Source organism: Equus caballus, chromosome 10 (assembly GCF_041296265.1).
Source record: "Equus caballus isolate H_3958 breed thoroughbred chromosome 10, TB-T2T, whole genome shotgun sequence".
NCBI classification, from domain to species: Eukaryota; Metazoa; Chordata; class Mammalia; order Perissodactyla; family Equidae; genus Equus; species Equus caballus.
In genome coordinates this window covers 21544810-21555514 of record NC_091693.1, presented here as the reverse complement: position 1 = coordinate 21555514, position 10705 = coordinate 21544810, and the positions used below count along the sequence as shown (strand labels likewise).

Genomic DNA, 10705 nt, shown 5'->3' with positions numbered 1-10705 from the left:
AGCAGCATGTGTCCACACTCAGACTGACCACTGGGGAATGGACAGGAAGGTGCGATTGTCATTCGGTCTTCATGAGACATGAAGCCGGGACAGGTGAGAAGGGAAGTGGACTCACCTGAGAGGAGTGGGGAGCAAAGAAGCACAAGGCAAAGAAGAGTGGGCTCTGGGGTGACAGCAGTGTGGGAGGCCCAGATACTAAGTGGCTTCTGTCCCTGGGGCTCCTCCTTGGTCCTGCTGTGAGGATCCCATAGGGGTGCGAGCGGAGTTCATGGAACACACAGGGAGTCCTCAAAGGTGTCTGGAAAGCCCTTCCCCTGCTCCTGGGCTTGTCTCAGCCCCAATGGAACATCCCTTTGGATACTCCAGCTCCTGCCTTGTGACCCCCTCAGAATCCTTACCCATCCACTCTGCCATTTATAACTGGGAGTTCACCTTCTGGCTGCACAGAGTAATCGGGTTTCCTACAAGCCCCTGCCTGTGCTTCCACAATCACACACTGTCCCAACAGGAGCTGGAATGGCCTGGGGTTTCTCTGCCTCCTCAGAGGTTAGAGACATTCTCAGGGACAGAGACAAAGGCTGTCTCATTGTCCCCCTTGACTTCACTCCCCTGAAAGGAGTAGATGCTCCAGATTTGGTTGTCGTGCTCATTCATTCATTAATCACCACTTCCCTCACACGGAGGTAGAGGGACACTTCCCCATTTTTCTCACCTCGAAGCTCCCCCTCTGGCTCCTCGTGAGTCCCACACCTGGCGGGACTATCCCTGTGGGGCATCTAGAAGCTGTGATTGGATGGGCAGTGCCTGCTTTCCTCATGTGTACAGCACTGTGGGAGGCAGAAGCCACGGACAAGGAGCCCAAAGCTCTGGGTTGGGTCCTCTTTTTTGCTGTGCAACCCTTATCAGGACCCCATCTGGAAAGTAGAAATCATAATTCTCCAAGTACCACACCAGCTCCACTAGCATATGGGTATCAAGTTCCTCTTCTGCGGTCAGTCACCTTTCTCACCACAGCCTGGGCTTCCTGCTGGGGCTTCCTCTTGGTCCTGTGACATCAAAGCCCTGTGAATTGTCCCCAAAGATGTTGATGCTGCTGCTGCTGCTCCCTCTGCTGTGGGCAGGTGAGTGAGTTGAGGGGAGAGGAAGTAGGTGGGGCAGGGGGCTCGAGCTGACTTCCATTTCCCCACAGGGTCCCAGGCTCAGGATGGGAGATTCCAGCTGCAAGTGCAGGGGTCTGTGACGGTGCAGGAGGGCTTGTGTGTCCATGTGCCCTGCACTATCTTCCATCCCCAAGCCTATGACAGTAACACTGACCCAGTTTATGGCTACTGTTTGGAGAAGGGGCAAGTCCAGACCAGGAAGCTCCTGTGGCCACAGACAACCCAGATCGTGAAGTACAGGAGGAGACTTAGGGCTAATTCCACCTTCTTGGAGACCCCCAGATCTACAACTGCTCCCTGGACATCAGAGACACCAGGAGGAGGGACTCTGGACATACTTCTTTAGGGTGGAGAGAGGGTCTTTTCTGAGATATAGTTACAGAGAGAAGCAGCTCTCTGTGCATGTGACAGGTAAGGAATGAGGTGAAGGAGAGGATACATGGATGGGTTCTGAGGGGTCCCAGGGCAGCACTGGAAGGGGACCCCCTGCTCTTCATCCTGGGAGGGACCCAGAAGGACCCAGCAGGACAGGATGCTGAGGCTGGCTGGGGAGGAGATGGTTGGCCTGAGGTAGAGGTTGCTCTTAGGGTCACGCTTGGGGTCATCACCTCCAGGGCCTGGTTCTATCTCTCTCCTCCTCAGCCCTGACACAGTCACCTGATGTCCACATTCAGGGGACCCTAGAATTTAGCCACACCAAGAACATTACCTGTACTGTGCCATGGACCTGTAACAGGAGGACACTCTTCACTTTCTCATGGATGGAGGTCTCCCTCACCTCCCTGGGCCCCAAGACTCCCCACTCCTCAGTGCTCACCGTCACCCCAGAGCCCCAGGACCACGGCACCAACCTCACCTGTTGAGTGACCTTACCCAGAGTTGGGATGAGCACAGAGAGGAACATCCAGCTCAATGTGTCCTGTGAGTGCCAGGCCAGGACAGCCAGGTCGCTGAGGGCAGTGGGTGTGGGAGAGGGACAGGGGGACTCAAGGCCTGGGGTAGTGGGTGCTGGGTCCTGCAAGCTGGCTCTGGGGAGGAAGGAAAGAGGACACCCAAACCCACCTCCTCTTACTTCTAAAGTTCTGGGGGAACAGGGCCAACATCCACCTTCCTGCCACTGAAAAGGGGACAATTATTTCTGTCTGTCCAGATGCTCCCCAGAACCTGACTATCATCCTCTTCCAGAGAGAAGGCACAGGTAGGGTGTAATCTCTCCTCTCTGGGGCTGTGGTGGAAGCAGGGTCTGTCTCCTCCTTTCAGAGCAGAGCTGGGTTTCGGAACACAGATGGGAGAAATGCTCAGGCCAGGTGTCGGGGCAGCAGAGGTGGGAAACCCCAACTTGCTCATCAACTTACAAACTGGTCTCACCGCACCAATGACCCTGCTCTCAGGGGGTTTGCATGGCCTCTTCCACGTCCAATGGATGTGCTGTCCCCATGCCAGGGACACATCCTTGCCCCAAAGCCAGGCCCCATTCTCCACAGGATCTGGACCCCACCTCTTCCTCCAGCCTCCATGGATCTTGTCAATGCTAGTGTTTAAAATAGTAAGCATGAAGTGTGCCTTAGTCTGCTCAGGCTGCCATTACAAAATACCCTGGACTGTGTGGTTTATACAGCAGAAATTTATTTCCCACAGTTCTGGAAGTTGGAAGTCCAAGACTAGGGTGCCTGCCATTTGGTTCCTGGTAAGGGCACTCTTCCTGCCTTGTAGACGACCACCTTCTGGCCGTGTCCTCACAGGGCTGAGAGACAGTTCCCTGGTGTCTCTTCTTATAAGGTCACCAATGTCATCATGGGAGCCCCACTCTCATGACCTCATCTGAACCCGATCACCTCCCAAAGGTCCATGCAGATACCTCCAAATTCCATCACACTGGGGGTTAGGGTTTTGACATAAGGATGAGGTGGAAATGCAGTTCAGCCCCTAGCAAAACTAAGTAAGAAGAAATCAGTATTCAGAACCCTGTGTACCTCCCTCTTGGTTATCGTCCCAAATATGACCTATGCATATACACTTAAAATCACACATATGTACATATCATACTATAGATGCTGCTCTGCATCTTTACTATTATTTTTAATAAGCTTTTCATGTGCAGTAATTTTAGATTTACGTAGTACAGGGAATTTCCTTAATCCTTCACCAAGCTTCTCTTGTTGTTAAAATCTCCCATCACCTTGGCACATTTGTCACAACTAAAGAAGTGACATTGGTTCTATTCTGTGAACTAAACTTATCTTTTTCTCACACTCAGTCTATCTTGGAGATCCTTCTGTATCAAGTTCGTAGGAAACCTTCTCCATTCTTACTAATGACTCCATGGTTTTCCAATTGGAAGTTCATTATACTGTAAATTACTTAATTGGTCCCCCATTGGTGGAAAACTATGGTGTTTCCCGTCTTCTGCTCAGACAAATGATACTGCCCTGAATAACTTGTACAAACAGTCCCCACGTGTGCAGGTGTCTGTCAGATAATTTTTTGGAGAAGAAAGTCCTGGATCAAAGGGTGTGTGTGTAATTTCTACAGATGGTGTCAAATCCTACTGCACGGAGGTGCTTCTGTTTGCACGCCCACCTGCAATATGCCCCCTGCCCTGCTGAGCATGTCCTACCTCGCTGACATCCTAAGTGGATTCACTGTCATTTTAAGTTGCAATTTTATTTTGTGAATTATGTTTAAGAATGATTTGTACTTCTTTGCTGTCTTTTTCTTAATTATTTGAAGAAGCTCTGTTCATATGAAGGCCATCAGCTGTGTTTTAGTTGAAACGATTGATTTCCAGTCTATTGATGGCATTTTGACTTAGCAAGTGGTGATTTTGCCAGGGAAAAACATGCATTTTTCTTCTGAGTGGCTTTTAGTGGTGTAATGGTGTTGGCTCTGAAGGTTTGGCAAGAACTAATCGTGTCCATCTTTTCCCAAGTCTGGGTTCAGTGGCCTCAAACTGGGTGCTTGAAATGGGCCAAAGTGGGAGTATTTACACCAAGGAAATTGGTAAATGTCACAGGTCAGGACTCCCCCCACCCCCACCCTAAGTAAGCTGGCAGTTAACCATTTACGAGTAAACCACTGGTTGCATTTGTCAATATTTTCCTTCCTGCCTCTGACTTTGCCCCCTTTCTAATCTGGTTTTTTAAATCTCCTGTAATTTCTTCTGCTGGCCTCACATACAAACACTTCCCAGCACACTCATTCTCTTAAACCTCACAGCACGAGTTATTTTCCCATGAGCATACAGAGTCATTACACACCTCGGCTGCAGTTGCAACGTTTTTTTATTGAGATCATATTGGCTTGTAACGTTGTGTAAATTTAACGTGGGCATTAGTATTTATCAGTTTCTGTGTAGACCTCACCATGTTCACCACCAGCAGTCTAGTTTGTATCGTTATACACATATGCCCCTTTACCCCTTTTTCCCTCCACCCACTCCCTTCCCCTCTGCTAACCACTGATCTGTTCTCCTGTCCATGTGCTTGTTTATCTTCCATATATGAGCGAAATCATACACTGTTTGTCTTTCTGTGTCTGGCTTATTTCACTTAACATAATACCCTCAAGGTACATCCATGTTGTCACAAATGGCAAGATTTTGTCTTTGGTGCTCTGTGTTAGGTGCATATATATTCATAAGTGTTATTTCCTCTTGGCGGAATGTCCCTTTTATCAGTATATACCGCCCCTCTTTGTCTCTCATTCTCTCTTTTACCTTGAAGTCTGCTTTCTCTGATGCAAATATGGCAACACCTGCTTTCTTTGGCTTGCCATCTGCTTGGGGTATCGTGTTCCATCCCTTCACTCCGAGCCTGTGTTTGTCTTTAGAGCTGAGATGTGTTTCCTGCAGGCAGCATATTGTTAGCTGTTGTTTTTTTAACCCATCCGCCTACTCTGTGTCTTTTGATTGGAGAATTCGATCCATTTACACTTAGAGTGATTATTGATCTGTCAGGGCTCAATACTGCAGGCGCTCTCAATACTCGCCTCCCCCAGACCCTCCTGCGCCGTCACTGACTCCCGTAGTTGCAGCTGGAATATTTCACTCTGAGCCCCAGAACCTGCAGGGAATCGATGGTCAGACAGAGTCCCCACCCCACCGGCCCCCTCTGCCCTTGGCTCACTCACCTGCCCACAGCAGGGGCAGCAGCAGCATCTCTGAGATGGATGGTTCTGTGTGTGAAAAGAGAAATGGAAAGTGAGTGGGAGGGGATGTTTTGGGGACAGTGAGGAGCAACGCCAGCTGCAGAGCTCATCAAGCGGCTCAGGGTGGCCACCCCCTCCCCAAAAGAGGAGGAGGAAGAGGAGAGGTGTTGGAGGAGTTCAGGCTTGGACTTCCTTGGACCTGGAGCTGAAGGTTGAAGAACCAGCTGACGCAGAGCCTCAGGGGCTGCAGCTGGAGCTACAGGGGACTCCCCATCTGCTCACACCAACATCTTTGGCTCTGGTCCTGCTCTCTGGACGTACAAACTTAGTTTCAAGACAACATTGCTCACCTTCCACCCTCTATGCACCAGTGCCATCCTCCAGGCACTTCCTCACTCCCTCCTCGGTCTCCCACAGCCCCGTCCTCCCCACAGGTCAGCCCTCACCACACTGGGCTGTGACTGTGTCTCTTGTTCCCACTCCTGACCCCAGCTGGTGCTCCTCCAGGGTCGGTCTCACCTCAGCCCAGCCCCCCAGGACACTCCACTCAACAGATGGGAGACAGGCACCCAGGGTGCCAGAGCAGCAACAGTCTCAGCCAACAAGGGGACCAGCCCCAGCAGAGGCCCGTGGAGCCTGTCCTGTCCTGGGGAGAGGAGAGGAGAGGAAGTGTGGCTGGGGTGAAGTAAGAGCCTGCAGAGTCCAGAGCTGGTGCACGGAGGAGCAGCAGAGGTTCCTCCAGTTGCCAAACCTTTCCCTTCCCTTTTCTCCTCCCATCCTCAGAGAGTTCCATCCTGCAGACTGACCACTGGCCACTGTGTGGACTGTGTCCCCTGTGGGCCGGACCAGGCTGCCTGGAGCACTTCACTTGCATGAACAGACTGAATCTTCTTGGTGACCCCCTGCATTAATCTGCTCAGGCTGCCGTAACAGAACACCACTGACTGGGTGACTTAAATCACAGACATCGTGCTCGCGCAGTTCTGGAGGCTGCAGGGCCGAGATCAAGGACTCGGCAGGTCCGCTTTCTCCTGAGGCCTCTCTCCTCGGCTTCAGGTGACGCCTTCTCCTCCCTGTGTCTCTACACCGTCTTCCCTCTGTGCGTGTCTGTGTCCTAACCTCCTCTTCTAACAAGGACACCAGTCCTGCTGGATTATGACCCAGAGTAACGATCTCATTTAACTTAATTACCTCTCCCCCATCTCCAAAGACAGGCACGTGCCGAGGTCCTGCGGATTAGGGTCTCACATATGAAGTTTGAGGGTGACGCAGTTCAGGACATAACACCCCGTGTGCATTGGCACCTCACTATGCACAGCGCTTAAGCCCCTTCCCAAAGCAGCACAGCAGGCATGAGGGAGCCACACTCAAGCCCGGGGCCATCTGGATGCAGAGCCCCCACCCCAACCCCCTCGTTGGAGGCCTCAGATGAGTAAGCCGCAGGGCAGTGCTGACCACCAGGAGCTTCTTGCTGAGGGTAGAACTCAGAATGGCCACTGAGGAATGGGCAGGGCCAGACATGTCTGCAGAAAACATCTAGCTTTTTTCTCGTATTGGATTCTCCCACAGACGAGAGCTGAGAATTGTGATCCCTCCATGTGACAGATGAGGAAACTGGAGCTTGGAGGGGAGAAGGGCCAGAACCCCTGATTCCAAAACTGAGGCTTCCTCCCAACGCCATGCTGTGCTGTCATCTTGCTCCAAATGCCCGGCTCTCAGGCCTGACTTGTGCATTCAACACCAGGTGTGCCTGAAGCAGGGGGCTGTGAGCAGGTCAGGAAGCCCCAGGACCATGTGTAGGGGTTATATCCTGCGACATCCCCAGAATCCTGGCCCTGTCCACTCTGTCATTTATACCTGGGAGCTCACCTTCTGGCTGCACAGAGCAATCAGGCGTCCTACAAGCCCCTGCCTGTGCTTCCACCATCACACACTGTCCCAACAGGAGCTGGAAGGGCCTGGGGTTGCTCTGCCTCCTCAGGTGTTAGAGACGTTCTCAAGGACAGAGAGAAAGTCTGTCACATTGTCCCATTGACTCCAAGATGTGGTTGTCGTGCTCATCATTCATTAATCATCGCTTCCTTTACCTGGAGATGGGGGGACCCTTTCCGTCTTTCACACCTCAGGTTTCACCCACGGGCCCCTCCTGAGTCCCACACCTGGTGGAACTGACCCTCTGGGGCATCTAGAACCTGTGATTGGCCAGGCAGTGCCTGCTTTCCCGGTGTGGACGGCAGAGGGGAGGGACAGGCTAGTGAAAGTCTCAAATGTCTATCAATAGGAGAATAAATGAAAGATTACAGAATATCCACATAATAGAATGCTACTTAGTAATCAGACATTATGAGCTACAGAAATATGTAACTTCATCCATTTCAAAAATCCTATGCTGAGTGAGAGAATCTAGAGACAAATGAGTGCATTTCTAGGAAATTCTCAAATAGACAAAATTAATTCATCCAGACAGAGAGTATGGACCCTATTCTGTCTCTGGTGCCCATATAGGCCGTCCTGAGACCCAGCTCTAGTGGGCCACTTCCAGGCGGGTCCCAAGACCTTGGCTCTCTGGTAGCTGGCCAGGTCGGACCTGCTTCTCCAGTGCAGACAACTCTGTGTGAGCCCAGAAGACAGGACTTGGGGGCTGACGTCCTTCTTTGTTGCCTTACTTGGGCAAGCCCCTTGCCTCCTGCAATATTGCAATTTATGAGAAATATGTATTTTGTCATTCAGGTGACCAATATATATTTCTCTCATATATGTGGACTCCATCCACAGTTCCCAGCTCACAGCTCCCAAAAACCTTTGGAATTTCTAGTTTGTGCTAATTAAGGTGACTTTTGGATCCTAGCCAATGGTGGGGGCTGTTGCCAGGGGGACCAGCCATGTTATCAGAGGATTGGAACTTGGTAGCACCCCCTGATTTCCAGGGAGGCTAGAGGGCTTGAGGTTGAATCAAGGCCAATGACTCGGTCAATCGTGACTACATAATGAAGCCTCCATGAAAGCCCACAAGGACAGCTGGGCAGTCTTTTTCAGAGAGCTTGCGGGTTGGTGAACGTGTCAGGGTTCTTGGAGGGTGACACACCCAGAGAGGGCATGGAAGCTCTGTGTCCCTCCCTTCATACCTTGCCCTACCCATCTCTTCCCTCTGGATGCTCATCTGTATCCTTGATCATATCCTTAATAAACTGGCAAACCTGAGCAAGTGTTTCCCTGAGTTCTGTGTGTCGTTCTAAAAAATAAATCAAACAAAAGGAGGAGGCCATGTTTGTAGCCGGTTGATCAGAAGTACAGGTAACAACCTGGACTTATTGCTGGTCTGAAGTGGAGAGTGGTCTTGTGGGATTGAACCCTTTACCTGTGGAATCTGATTCTATCTCTGAGTAGACAGTGTCAGAGTTGAGTTGAACTCTCGGACGCCCTGCTGGCATCCGAGACCTGCTTGTTGGTGTGCAGAAGCCTCCACACACGCACGTTGGAACTGGGTCCAGGCACCACTCTGCAGATGGCTATGAATGACTGGAGATCATGAAAGCTGTCCAGACTGGAGATGTTAAAACGGACAGCCAGTGTAAGATGATGACAATCAACAAGATAAAGAAAAACAACAGGGATGCTGAGAGAATGAGGAGTCCTCAGTAAATTAAACATAGATTTACCATATTACCTGGCAATTCCACTTCTGCACATCCATCCAGAAGAATTGAGAACAGGGACTCAAACAGATACTTACACATCCACGCTCACAGCAGCATTGATCACAACAGCCAAAAGGGGGGAAAAAACCCCAAATGTCCCTCATCAGATGGATAGATAAACACAACGTGGTGTATACCTACCATGGAATGTTATTCAGCCTTAACAAGGAGAGAATTCTGACACACGCTCCCACATGGATGAAGCTTGAGGACATGATGTGAGTGAAATAAGACAGTCACAGAAAAGACAAACACTTTATGATGCCACTTACATGAAAGATCTAAAGTAGGAGAAAATTCCTAGAGACAGAAAATGGGACGGTGTTTGCTAGGGGCTGGGGGATGGAGAGAAATGGGACATTTTTGTTTAATGGGAATAGAGTTTCAAGTTGTGTAACTTGAAGAGAGTTTCCTTTTTATTTTTGGTCTACATGTGAAAAAATTCCCAACTAGTATTTTAGAAAATACCCACTATGCTTTCAGGTCACACGGCAAACTCACCAGTGGCTGCAGCTCTGAAGCCCAACAGGACTGAGTGTTTGGGGGGGAAGTGACTCCACTGTGGGGGGAGCATCTCATGGGCTTGGACCAGGTCAGTCATCTCCCTTCTTTTCTCCAACCTCCCCAACACAGAGATGCTCACTAAGTGTTTGGAGAATCAATGAATGAATGAATGAATGATTGTCTGCTACCTTCATGTCACCTAGGACCCCCTTCTTTTCCTCTGCCCAAGACTATGACACGGACTGTAAGGAATCCTACACCTGGTAGGATCTGCTCCCTGGTGTAGACAACACTGCTCAGAAAAGCACCTCAGATGGTAGGTCCTTAGAGACTCACCATGTCCCTGTGTTAGAAGGGATTCCTGTGATTCTGGAAGGGCATGGGATCTGATCCTCATCTGCTCCCCTCTGGGTGGGTCTCGGGGTGTCTGAGCTGTGGGCTGTCCACTCACTCCTGCAGAGGGATGAGGTCTTGCCTGCAGTTCCTCTTCTGTGAATGGCCAGTGTTGTGGGCTCCTCCCATTTCCCTTGGGTCTCACAACAGCATCCTCTCCCACTCGCCTTCCATTTCTCTTTTCACTCATGGAATGGACATCCAGAACTCTCCAACTCGGAGATGCTGCTGCCCTTCCTGTAGGCAGGTGAGTGGGCCAAGCGGAGAGGGGGCTGATTGGGTGGGGACCATCATTTCCCTGCGAGTTCCTGGGCTCAGAGCAAAATATTTGGACTGCAAGTACAGGACTCAGTGATGGTGCAGGGACGTCTGTGTGTCCGAGTGCCCTGCACTGTCTTCTACCCCCAGGAGGGCTGGAATGACTCAACCCCAGCTCACGGCTACTGGTTCCAGGAAGGGGCAAATCCATGTGAGGATGCTCCTGTGGCCACAAATGACCCAGATCATAAAGTGCAGGCAGAGACCCAGGGCCGATTCCAACTTTTGGGAGACCCCCAGCCCTACAATTGCTCCCTGGACATCAGAGGAGGAGGGACAATGGGAAATGCACTTTTCAGGTGGAGACAAATAGAACAAAATGGAATTATAAATCTAACCCTCTCTGTGTGTGTGACAGGAAGGAGTGGCCTCCAGGTCATGCCATAGGGGAAGGACATGGGGGACATGGGGCAGAGCAGGGATGGGACCCTGCTCGTGGCAAGATTTGGGGGTACAGTGTGTCAGGGCTTAGAGGGAGAAGATGAA

General features: G+C 50.8%; 1 pseudogene; it reads left to right on the top strand.

The window, feature by feature from the left end:
- The first annotated feature begins 1081 nt into the window (after positions 1-1081).
- On the top strand, positions 1082-2023 carry LOC102147616 (myeloid cell surface antigen CD33-like; annotated as a pseudogene).
- Positions 2024-10705: the final 8682 nt, after the last annotated feature.